The sequence below is a fragment of the Haemaphysalis longicornis genome, unplaced genomic scaffold (genome assembly GCF_048455015.1).
Source record: "Haemaphysalis longicornis isolate Haplotype H1 unplaced genomic scaffold, Haemaphysalis longicornis Haplotype H1 scaffold_9, whole genome shotgun sequence".
NCBI lineage: Eukaryota > Metazoa > Arthropoda > Arachnida > Ixodida > Ixodidae > Haemaphysalis > Haemaphysalis longicornis.
This window is the reverse complement of record NW_027526460.1, coordinates 56103276-56115427: the sequence shown is the minus strand read 5'-3', so window position 1 is coordinate 56115427 and position 12152 is coordinate 56103276.

Sequence of the window (12152 nt, the reverse complement as noted above, 5' to 3'; positions counted from 1 at the left end):
CTGACCAGCTCCGACTTTCCACACCAGCGACGATTGGTGGAGAGGGAACGGATGGCCAGCATAGCCCAAGGCATCCCGGACTAAGGAAGCCTCCCACCGGGCGGGTGCCCTAATATCAGCACCTGGTCGCAAATAAAGTTTATTCATCATCATCATCCAAAGTCGAGCAGCTGATCAAGGGACCAGGACGAGAGGAGGGGTCACGCAATGCTAAGTAGCAAATGCTAGCAGAACCGGTGCAGGCGGTGTCTCGGAGCAGACTGAACGCCGCGCAGCGCGCGCACCTGCTTTTATACAGCTGGAGGAGAGGAGAATGGAGGAGAGACGCGCATGCGCAGTGGGGGTGTGGACGGCGCAACAACAAGGGAGGGACATAGCCCCGACCATGAGATGGCTCCTGGAGCGACAGTGTTGCAGGTGTCTTCCTGAGCCGCCACGAGACGAGCCGAGCGGTGAGGAGGAGAGCGGTGTTATCACAGCTGGTTAGGGCTCCTGGAGCGAGTGTTGCCGGTGTCTTCCTGAGCCGGCACGAGACGAGCAGAGCGGCGAGGAGGAGAGCGGCGTTATCACAGCTGGCGTGGAGAGGGGTACCGGGAGGAGAGGTGCGGACGCCGGACGCCGAGGGACGGCGGAGGGTCGACTAAGAGATGGTCTGCATCTAAAAAACGCGCTCAGCTTGCTGCGTCAGCAGCCGTGTCTGTTTTGATGTCCTGCACTGCGACAGTAGCAGCCACTTATTGGCCGTCCTGTTCTCACCTCGCAGGAAACTCGTTCCGGCGCGTTCCGTAAGTCATAAAAACACTGCATTATGCGTCAGTTTTCAATGCGGCTGTTGGTGGTTCGTGGAGTTTTTATTGTGTTTTTATTTATTGCGGTTATTATGTTCATGAGACCTACCGTAAAAATTCTCACCGGCAACTTAATTGTTTTTCTGCGCTGAAACGTTTTTCGCAAAAAAATTTACCTCGCGTAATGAACGCACTCCTAAATTTGCATCATATTTTGGGGAAAAAAAGCGCGATCGCTACGTGAGTAAATACGATATACGCTGCCTTATCCCAGAGTTGCACGCGTAGCCCGCACTCAACTTTAACGGTGCTTCCGGTAACAGTGACAGTGGACGCTTTCCTCGATGATTATTTATTTATTTATTTATTTCAGATACTGTTAGCCCTTACGGGCTGTTACAGGAGTGGGCAAGTACATCATCAACAACACTCACACGCACAAAAGACGCTCAAGTCACAGTGCAAACGAAGGACAAACCAAAAAACTCAAATTATTTTAGAACTATTTCCAAGTGTTTCCCAAAGCTATCAGTGCTATTTGGTTCCACAAACACTCGCGGGTCAAGGTTATTCCAGTCTACAATAGTTTTGACAAGAAAGGACTGTTTAAAAACATCAACCCTTGGAGAATAAGGCAAAACAGCATACGGATGGTTGATGCGAGGAGAGACTCGTGTGGGAATTTGCAGATATAACTCAGGACGTAAGTTTAGTTTGCCGTTGTACTGTTCATGAAAGAATTTGAGTCTTGCAATTTTTCTACGCGAGGCCGGTAACGGAAGTTCTGCCTTGGCAAGTAAGGCCGTGACAGACTGATTTCTGCGATATTCTGCATAAATAAACCTGGCAGCTATTCGTTGAACTCGCTGAAGCTTATTGTAAAAGTTGTATATAATAAATCTCCTACGAAATATTGAATCACCGCAATGATGTAGTTATTGCTATTATTAAAACACAGAAGGTGACACATCTACCAACATGTTCTTACAAAAAGTTCTTAAGACGGTCTTTATATTTTTCCTTTCCAGCTTCACTGACAGCCGCTTCGGCATCTCCTGCCCTGCAGCAGCAAGTTGCTCAAAGTTCGGGAACTAGTAGAGGCGGACAGAGCCCCTCCTTGGGCACCGGTTCCCGATTTCCCGACAATTTGCTGGATGGTTTTGTCGCGCCACCCGAATTCCTGCAAGGCAGAGTCTTCGCATATGGACCATTCGGCGGACAAGTTATCGGCGGAGGTTTTGGTCGTCCTGCTGGCAGTTCGCAAGGCCAACTATCCTTAAGTGGAAACTATGGGTCTGGTGCATACCCAGGAGTTCAGGGGCCAGCCTTGTACTCACCCGGTCAAAGCTTCTATGGCAGCCGAGGCTATAGTAACGGCTTTGGCTGGGGATCAGGTCCTGTATACGGAAGCGGTTTCTGGGGCCCCTTCCCTGGCTACGGCAGTGGCTACGGCTACGGCGGCGGATACAGTGCGTTCCTCCAAGGTGCTTCAGGCGGATACGGCAATAACGGCGCCTTGGGCGACTTTGGCGGAGCTTTAGGGTCGGTGGTGCTCGGCCAAAGGCCCGCTGCCGGGCCAAGTCTTTCTCGCGGTAGTCGTTCAAGGTAAACCTCTGTACAAAGTTATTGAAGTTTGTCTATAGATTTAAATTTTCGAACTAGAGAAAAATGCCGTTATAACACAGTGCTGTGAGAATAAAAGTTGGAATGAGCTCGCCCGAAGGCAGCCTGTCTGCTGTGATTTATTTACCGAACTGTGACCTAGTCATACACACGCACAGCCGGGACGCGCGGTATTTTAATTAAGCCGTTAACCACTAGTCCAAAGCCCCAGTGTACATTTTTTTGGTGCACGGCCATCTTTAAATAGTAAACTAACATTCAGTTTAAAATGTGGCGTATTAGTCCGCTCTCATTGTTTTAATTTACCATTTGAAGCAAGGGTGAACTTGCTCAACGCACGAACAGTTCACCGTCACGTGACACGAACGTGTTAACAGAACTTCAACTGGAAAACAGCTAAATTTGGTGGGAAATGCTGGAGTAGGATCTATAAAAGGTATACCAAATGTGCTATGAATTGTACACGTTCCTAATAGGTGAAAAAGTTTTCAGTAAAATTCTTCAAAAAATATGAGATAAGCCAATAACAGAACGGGTTCCTATGGTATGCAGCCCAACGCAGAACACACATGGCTAACACATGTAGAGTACACAGGACAGGCACCTGACCTGTCGTCTTTGTGTTCGCCGTCCTTCTTCTGCGTTGCGCTGCAAACCATGGGAACTACTCACCAACTAGCCCAGCCGGAAGTTCTACTGAACAATAAAAGGGTGCATAGGTCGCCTACCCAAACTTCGCAAAATCGACTGTCATAAAACATTTCTGGTGACAATGAGGGGGGGGGGGGGGCAAAAAAAGGGCACGCAGACAGATGCAGTGATACGAAAGAGGTGATGCTTGATATAACCTTGATGACGCATACTCCTTACAACGTACAATGGGTATATGCAATCCATCGCTAATATTAAGCATATCCAGTTGCGGGAACAGACCCAAATTCCATTATTTCGAAAGAATATTCCTGGCGCATGGCTAGACTATTTCTTTTTTCGTCCAGGACATCTACTCTATGTCTTCGGTTGAAACCTGTGTAGACGTGTTTTCAGATAACTTTCAATATCATTCCCCGCGCGTTCTTTTTTCGGTATGCAACACGTGCACCTTCTGAATGCGTGATTTATCGGTATGTTCGTAATTCTTCTTCCCACCTAGGTACTTTTCTTTAGCATTTGCCTCCTTTTCCGAGACGAACTTTGTCTTTATTTTTACGGGTGGAAGAACAGTTTCACTCTTTGTCTACTTTTGACCCTTAGTTAGTTTTTACACCAAAGCTGAATATGGCTAGGGTTCCGCGTATTTTTCTGCTCCGCGAGCAGAACAGCAGCGAGCAAGAAAGCCTTGCGGTGGACCGATTTTATCGTGAGCACTCCGCAGAAAACGTCTGTAACTGCAGGTTTATCAATATTTACCCAGAAAGATCACATTACAATTAGCCGCTAAGATGTCTGTGTCACTACGGCGAGTTTCAATTACATTTCATAATTAGGTAGTTCAAAGTGAGGTTGTAAGCCTTGCAGGATTCTTCTTCGCCATTATAAGGAGAGGGTAACGGACTGCCACGTGTTGGTTTGCTAGGGTAAAACTTTAGTCCTTCAAAGTACCCTTAGGTAGCGCTACCAAATGATGAGAAAAATTAATCTGAGTGCAGTCTTTGACCATGGGCATGATATTATTTGTATTTAGCTTCACTCGTCATCCACGCTCACAAAGTGAAATTGAGCGGTTCCATACCAAGATGAACAGTAACCAACTCGTCCAACTTTCGATTTTGTATTTGTCCCTTGCTCTCAAACAGTCTCTTTTACTGAATGATTTATTCCAAGTTATTTCAAGCGCGTTCTCATTTCGCTTTCCACTTCCAGCCAGCAGAGCCAATTTCGACGACAGTGATGCGCTAACGACATCCGTACAGAGACCGCGTCGATTAAGGTAAGCAACGACCATGACGCAGCTAATGAAGATCATTTACCTCTCGGATTTTTGACGAAAAAAGTTATCTTGCTAAAATATGTCAAGATGCGTGCACTCACACATTATACACCTTTAGCACATGATGGATTCTGCTGCCGCTATTGTTTACACTCGAACATTTATGTCAGAAATTTTCCAGAAGCGGTTTCAGCCGGCAGACGTCAGTGCCATGGGTATCGCCTCTCTCTCTTTTCTCCCTCTCTCAACCTCTATGTGTGTGCGTTTTTTCTTTCTTTCTTCGTCTAACCATCACCCGCCAACAGCGATGTTACGCAGCAGCACACTTTTTTTATTCGCTCCCCCGCACGCAAAATTGCTTCTTTGCCCTCGTAGACGCCTTCATGATTACCAGTGCTCATGAGATATACTAATGTAAATGAGGAGAGCTGTATGGAGGTAGCGAACAAGAATACAAAACAGAATGGGCTTTCAGTTATGTTAGCGGAGTAACCACTCGCACAAGTTAATGTTTCCCTTAACTACAAGCCATGAGTGCATTTTGAGGTCTTCTTTATTTCATCTTTATTTCTTTTTATGTCTTCGAGTTTCTTGATCCAAGCATGTTTTCTATCCCCCGTATCTCACCTTAGCAAATTTTTGAATTAATCGGTGCCCTGAGCAAACTTATCACTAGGAATTTTTGTTTTAACAACTGCTCTCTTGTTTTTCCTCTCCAGGCTAGAGTGAAGATGGCCCTCTGCATTAAACCTGCCACCCGAGACTTCTGAAGACGACTCTTCGAAGTGTCTAATTCGGAATGGACTTTGCCTATGTTCTTTGGTGCCCCGAGCTCCCGTGAAAGCAGAAGCTGGCGTTTTAGCGCTGGTTGTCTTCTGTAGATGCTTTAACTTTTTCCCATACCTTCTATCCATAACCCATTGAAGCTATTAGCTGGATAATACAAAGCAACAACTTGAAAAAAGTCAGATTAATTAGTTTGTGATCAGAAGCGAGTGATTGATCGACTGAATAAAGTCTTATTACGCGAGCTTTATGTGTTGCCGCTGGGGCACCCGCCCCGTGGAGGGCTACACTATTCTTGGATTCCCAGGCTTCGGCTGCCCAGGCCTTTTCGACTGATGTGCATAATTCGTGCAACTCAGACGAGTTGTCTTCTGTTCGTAGAAAAACGTTAGGTTCGGAGGGAGGTTCGAGGTTAGTTGGCGCTCCCGTAGCAAGCGCTATAGGGGGCCGGCGGCCGGGATAAATCAAATGTGGAAAGGTAGAGGGTGGGGTTAACAGCAATGCGGAATAGTGCTATCTCTTCACGGAGTGGGGGGAACAGAGGGTGGGGTTAACAGCAATGCGGAATTTGTTTGCTCTCTTCACGGAGTTGTGGCTTTGTTTATTGTCACTCGTGGGTGCGGGGCAGAGAAGTGTTTCGTTTTTTTTTTTTTTTGTAATGCACTTGATTTCAGTCTACTTGAGCAGGGTGATTCCACGAGAGAACAAACATGTGTGTACACGCGCATTTTAAAGCAAAGCCTTCTACCTCGACCAGCCAACGATTCTTTTATAGAAACTCCGAACGCGGATGAGGAGAGGGAGGGCGGTTTTCACTACCGGAACACAGTGTAGATGGCGCCACAAATAGGGCGCTATTACCCAGTGTTCCCCGCGCACAGCTGCCTGCTCACACCAGCGGGCGCGTTAAAGGGATGGCTTTGTCGTCTGCTTTAGCGGCGGTTGTTTTTTAAGTGCGAATGCACTTTATAAGCGACCCCAAACCTTCCACCGCCGGCGGCGGCGGCGGCGTCCGCAGTCCTCCTCTCCCTAGCAACGGCGTGGAGCGGAGAGGAGCGTCGGTAGCAACGGCGCGGTGACGTCACTTCACCACGTGACCGCGCTCGCTCCGCCTCCTCGCCGTGGCTGCGCGGGTGCGCGCCGCTCCCCGCACCGCTCTTCGCGCCGTGACGTCATGGTATGACGTCACAGCGCGCCTCCTCTCCCCAGCAGCTGCCGCGCGCCTCTCTCTCCACCGTGACGTCACACTCTCTCCTCTCCCCCTCGCTCGGCTGCAGCTGCCGTGCGCCGCTGTCCCTCTCCCCTTGCGCTCGCCTCCTCTCTCAGCCACATGGCTCGGCGCGCTCGGCGCGGCGTACCCCCCTATATATGCAGCGATAAACTGCCAGACCTCCGTGGGTCGGCTCGCGCGCGCTCACGGGCGAATGCCAACGGATTTTAACTTTACTCCCCCTCATAGCATCACCCCGTGCATTCGCACTTAACCATGTTCACCCTCGGGGAAATGCTTGGGAGTTTTGCCTATTCTGGCGTGCTTCGCGTCCATTGCGCGCTCCCTTCGCACGGCTTGATTAACTTCTTCGACAGCCCGTCCTGGGTAGGTAACCAAGACTTGACGAAATTAAGTGGTCGTACGGCCAAGATACGTTAAGGATTGGTTTGCAGGGTGGGAAAACAAAATGTAGAGACCACATACAGACATCTGGCCGCTAGAGAAACGCTACTTATTGCGCACTGCTTGCCACGAATCAGACTCTGTTTTCTAAATTGGCGAATACAAATTCGGTTGTGTTTTAACAAGTATTACAAAAGGCGAAAGTAGCAACTGGTTCTGATCAATAGCGATTACAAGAGTTCCCTCATCTTCTTCGCAATTCTCAAACTTACTAAACTAACTAGTTTAAATCGATGGAAATGGGAATCACTAAGCTCACATGCTGAATTGTTTCGGTGTCTGCGCTTGTGTCGCGTGGTGGTGTAGCCCTAGCTAGGCAAGGGCTAGGTTCAGGATGGCTAGGTTCCGCAGTCACACCTTTCGCAATACGCTGCTCTCCGTTTTCTCTCATTTCCGACTCGCGGCCGGGCTACAGCGGCGGCGTCGTCGTCCGCCGCTCTAGCATGGCCGTGGCCGACGCTCCGGCGTTTGGGACGCCGCCCCCGCGAGTTCCAGGTAACGGGTGGCAGAATCCATGGTTTCACTCTTTGTAGAGCCAGGTGTGTAATTCAAGTGACTTTGCATGGGCAATTGTTGTGGGTGTTGTTTAAAGTTGTGCTTTCCAACCACCATCTCAGCGTAGATTGGAGCCAATTTCTTGTTTCTTCCCATATTTTTACAATTATGCGCCAGCCAGAGAGTATCTTAAAAGTGCAAGTCGGGGTCCCCTAGCGTGAGTACTACTCGAGAAAAAAATTTGCAAAGGTGGCGCGGGTGACACGCAATTTTCGGCGGCTGTAGTTTTTTACAACTTTGGGTATTTTCGCGCGGCAAAGTTTGATCATTCTAACTGAAACATGTTTGAAAACAAAACCTGCGGCAAAATGACAAGCAGGTCAAGACAACTTTTGCGTTCTTCAGCGAAAGAAAAAATTAGAAAAATATTGTGAAATGGGGCCAGACGCTAGATCGTCGCTTACCTTGACGCCCCCTATCTCCGTATCTGTAATCGCGATCAAATTGTAAGTGATAGTAATGACGACTGGGTATTTGTAAACATCTCTGCGAAATACGTTTCTGTAGAAAAATTTAAATAAACGCAAAAAAAGGTTATAAAATATTACGTATTGTACGCACGCTGGAGGAATACGGATTGCAGTTCTCAGGTATTCTCTGGCTTGCGCCTGACACATAAAAATTTAAAAAAAGAAAAACTTGGGCGTGTGCACGCATGTTCTTTCTCTCGTGGAATCACTCATCAGAGGTTCTATTAGGGGTATCAGGCCCGAAAACGGTGGACAATGGCCCAGTTTGTGTGTGCGTGGGCTGCGAGGCCGAATACAGCGCCAATAAATAAAGACGAAAACTCAGCAAACTTCATCTATACGCTGTTGGGCGCCCACCCGCGCTTAGAAGGAACTCAGTGAAGACACTGCGTTAAACACTCGTCCCTATAGCCTGCAATTTAATTGCACAATTCTGGCCTTCGGCGTACACATCACCAGAAATAAGTCGCACTTGGTGTGTCCTACTCCTCATTAAAGATATGAGGTGTAGAAGCCACCTGACTACGCAATATAGTAGGGAAAGCGCTGCAGTAAACAGCTCGTCAGTGGCATGCGACTCCGTTTGCGCATCACCGGCTTTCGGCGTACGCTTCACCAGCAAAAAAGCCGGCGCACTGTTTCACTTTTAGGAAAATGAATATCAAGTGAAGCTATTGCAAAATGCAAAAATGTGGTGTTTTGTTATACTTTTCCTAATTGCAGTGCAATGGCTTTGTTGCCGAGACCTAATACCAAATTCCATCAGCGGAGGACCACAGTAAATGGTAACACAATCACTCAGCAGGGCTACTATAATTAAGTGTGGAGTTTATCGCGCCGAAGCTATACACCAATGGCAGACGATACTGGTATTGCCCAAAAATAGAGCTTGGAGTTCTAACTGTACTGCTTGCAGAGCAACATCGCAATTTGTTGACTTTTTTTGCCGGATGTGAAAACTTTTTTTTTTTCGTTAGCGGGGACAAACAGTATTTCAATCAATCAGTGAAAAACATTGAGACCGCGAATAATGTTTGTCGCCACAAGTAGCGACTTGTGCCGTCGCATCGGTTTCGTGGGTGCACGAAAGATCAGGCATTATACCATCCTTTTTCGTTTAGTCGCAGAGGCTAAAGTGGCATGGTGGGACATAAGATGCGGTCGCGATTTGGTTGGCACATTGTGAATAGAAGTCCGGATAAATTACGACTGAATTAAAAAAATATTCTACATACATACCCATGTGATCCAGTTGGTGCTCGAAGCGCCACAAAAAGTCATATTTGGAAGACAGCATTAGTTTTTGTATAATCTACACGGCCTACCACACAATATTATGATAATCTTATTAAGCCGACCTTCATCTGTCGAATGTGCAGTAATCAACAGCGAAGTTATGGGCACAAACCACAGGTCGAGACGTAGCAATATTACCACTGAAGAGCGTGTCTGTAAGCAGCCATAAAGCGCAACGCATGTAAACCACTTTCTAGTCGTCTCTGAACCGAAGCTCAACGATAAAAACGAGCCAGCCCTTAATCGCAACTTCGCAAGTGATGCTAATGGCCTTAAAATAAATAAAAACCTAAAACAAAATTGTGAATTATTGGAACGAAACAGTAAAAGTAGTTTCATCCCCTATTCAGATACTCTAAAAGTAAACTGTCATTCCTTATTAAAGCAGTAATAAATTTAGCGAACATTAAAGCGAGGGGATAGTTCAGCGTATTACCGCATGCATTAGGAGCACACGTGGACTGACCCGGCTAGTGGCTCAGATCACATAATATGCTTTGTGCAAATGATTGCAGTGCGGGGGCATAGCACAGGAGCATCAATGCACAAAAAGTGCAAACAATAAACCTATTGCTTTTGGGAAATGTTCTTTCGACAAATATTTCTTTCCTCTCGAGAAAAAATAATCTCAAGAAATTCAGACAATTGTCTGCCGTGTTTACACAATTATAGGTCGACTCGAATGTTGGTCTTCCCGCTCACGTTGCGCGCTGAAAAAAATACAAAAAATACCAAAGACGAGCGCATTAAACAACAAAAATGTATTGCTAACCTGACCTACAATTCTTCCTCGCCAGTGTCATCGTCTTCACTAAGGCTGATCCTGCCGTCACAGCTGCTGCGGTCCACAGCACGCCCACGTCCAGTGCAAGCTCTGTTACGATTAAGCGCCACCACCATGTGCGCGCGTGATACAAGTTTAGTGCAGTGCGGTGAAGTTTTCGTGTGGCGATAAAGCCCCCACCCCCCTTCTCAAACAAGTTACGACAAGTCGGAAGCGTATGTGCCGCGTGGACTGTCGTTGGCGATAATTCACACCCGCTTCAGCTGCAAAATCCGGAACAAATCGGTTCTAGCGGCGGGGTGTTCGGACCCACCTCTGCGAACGGAAGCCGCCCGTAGAGAACCCTCCTTTCCCTCCTCTCTCAGGCTGCGCTGGATATTACGAGACCGGTTGCGGGCGTTATTGTGTGTTTGTGCTTTGTTCGGGACGTGCGCAACACTGTGGCAGGTTGTGTAGCATTGAACTTCTCTGTATATATTCCACCCTTTCAGCGACCCATGTCAGATCACTTCGAGCTTTCGTAAGAGCGCTGCTCTGCCCGAGTCATGCTGTAAGCCCGTAAGGGTGCGGTTCCTCTATCGTCGCTGTTCATCTATCGCCTCGCAGTAAAGCACTAGGAGAGTTGAAACTTAAGCTGGTTGGTACATGCCTTTGCGGGTAATAGGCACCAAAAGCGCAAGTGTTTGTCTCGCCTTCGTTTCATCCTATTTGTTGCGCTGCCTCTCACACCTGTAGTAAAGCAGTTAAGTTTTGCTCTCGGCTTTTTTTTTTTTTCGTCAGCACCAAGACAGCTCTCCCCCTCACAGCTCGTTCACCAAGCTGCCACTACGCGACGGAGGCGACGCAGCTCGGTTCAGGGACGCCTTTTCCAATGTAACAGCGCGCACTTCGCAAAAGGCTGCATTAGTCACCATAACCTCATCAAAACTTCATGCCGAATGACAGATTATGCGGAAAGCACCCATCCGCAAACAGCAGCTAGAGAGGTCCTCTTCACAGTGAGCCCGGCTGGTACGAGTTCTCCATTGTACGTCGACAGCCACTCATTGTATTGGCGGAGCAAAGGTCCTTGAAAGACTTGCACATATCTATGTCATGCGGTTGAAGTTGCCCCGTCAGACCACCATTGATCGCCAGCATCACCGCCACCACCACCACTACCACCGGCGACACGACGCTGCTCGGGAGACCGCCCCGAAATGGCCAACGGTAGAGTCCACATGTATCACCGTGGGCCCAGTAAGAGCAGAAAAAAATGTATTGCGATCAAACGTCCCGAATACAACTACAGACACTAGGTCGGAAAGCAAACGCACAGTTTCAACTGCGCCGTTGCGCCCCAGATTTCTTGTTTGGCTTGGTTTTGGTGGGACTACAAGTTTCAATTTCCATTGCAGGTCGACCCCCCGATTTAAGACTTTCAATATTGAAGAAATGGGTCGACCTTCAATCATGTAAATACAGTACTAATGCTGAGCAGTCTTACGCCTGTTGTCTACATTGCGATTTTTTGCCACCAAATTTCGCGATGACTAGCCAAATACGTTAGAATATGCTAATGTTTTAAAGTTTCCTCTTGTTTCTTTTTGCCAATGATGTAAATTTACACCATTATGGCGATTGAATGCTTTTCTTTCGCCAATTATCTGTTTTCCTCAAGTGGATGATGTAATCAGGGTTGCTAAGTTTTCGCTGTTTTTTTGTCCATACTTTCAACGTTGTTTTGCTGGCTTTTCTAATTTAGCCTTTTTTTTTGAGTAGATGTTTAAGAGACATATTTTGGATTCATCAGTACATTTTGCACCATTTTTATTTTTTTATTATTGTACATTTTTGTTTTTCAAAATTATGTTCGGCCACTTAACTTCATTTACGCTATTATAAAGATTACAGGCGTTGCTTCCTCCAAATATACCATTTTGTGGAAATGCAGGGAGTTGCACGGTCCCGGCCGTGGGTGTACTCGGAAAAGAATGCAACGCATTGAAACTCTGTGCCGTGATCTTGCTCTGAGAACTGCAATGCCGTGATTTCGAAAAATGAAAAGCTGCACAACAGGCATAGCTGCAGCCGCTATTGTTTTCTATAGGCGATCTACAATTTCAAGGCTTGCTGCTGCGCAGCCAACAACTGAACGCCGTTTCAACACCACTTGGACAAAAGCTCTCTGGCATTGCTACCTCCCTCGCGGCCATTTGTATTTCGCACAAGACAAAAAGGGGTGTAAACAAGAATTGTTCCTTTC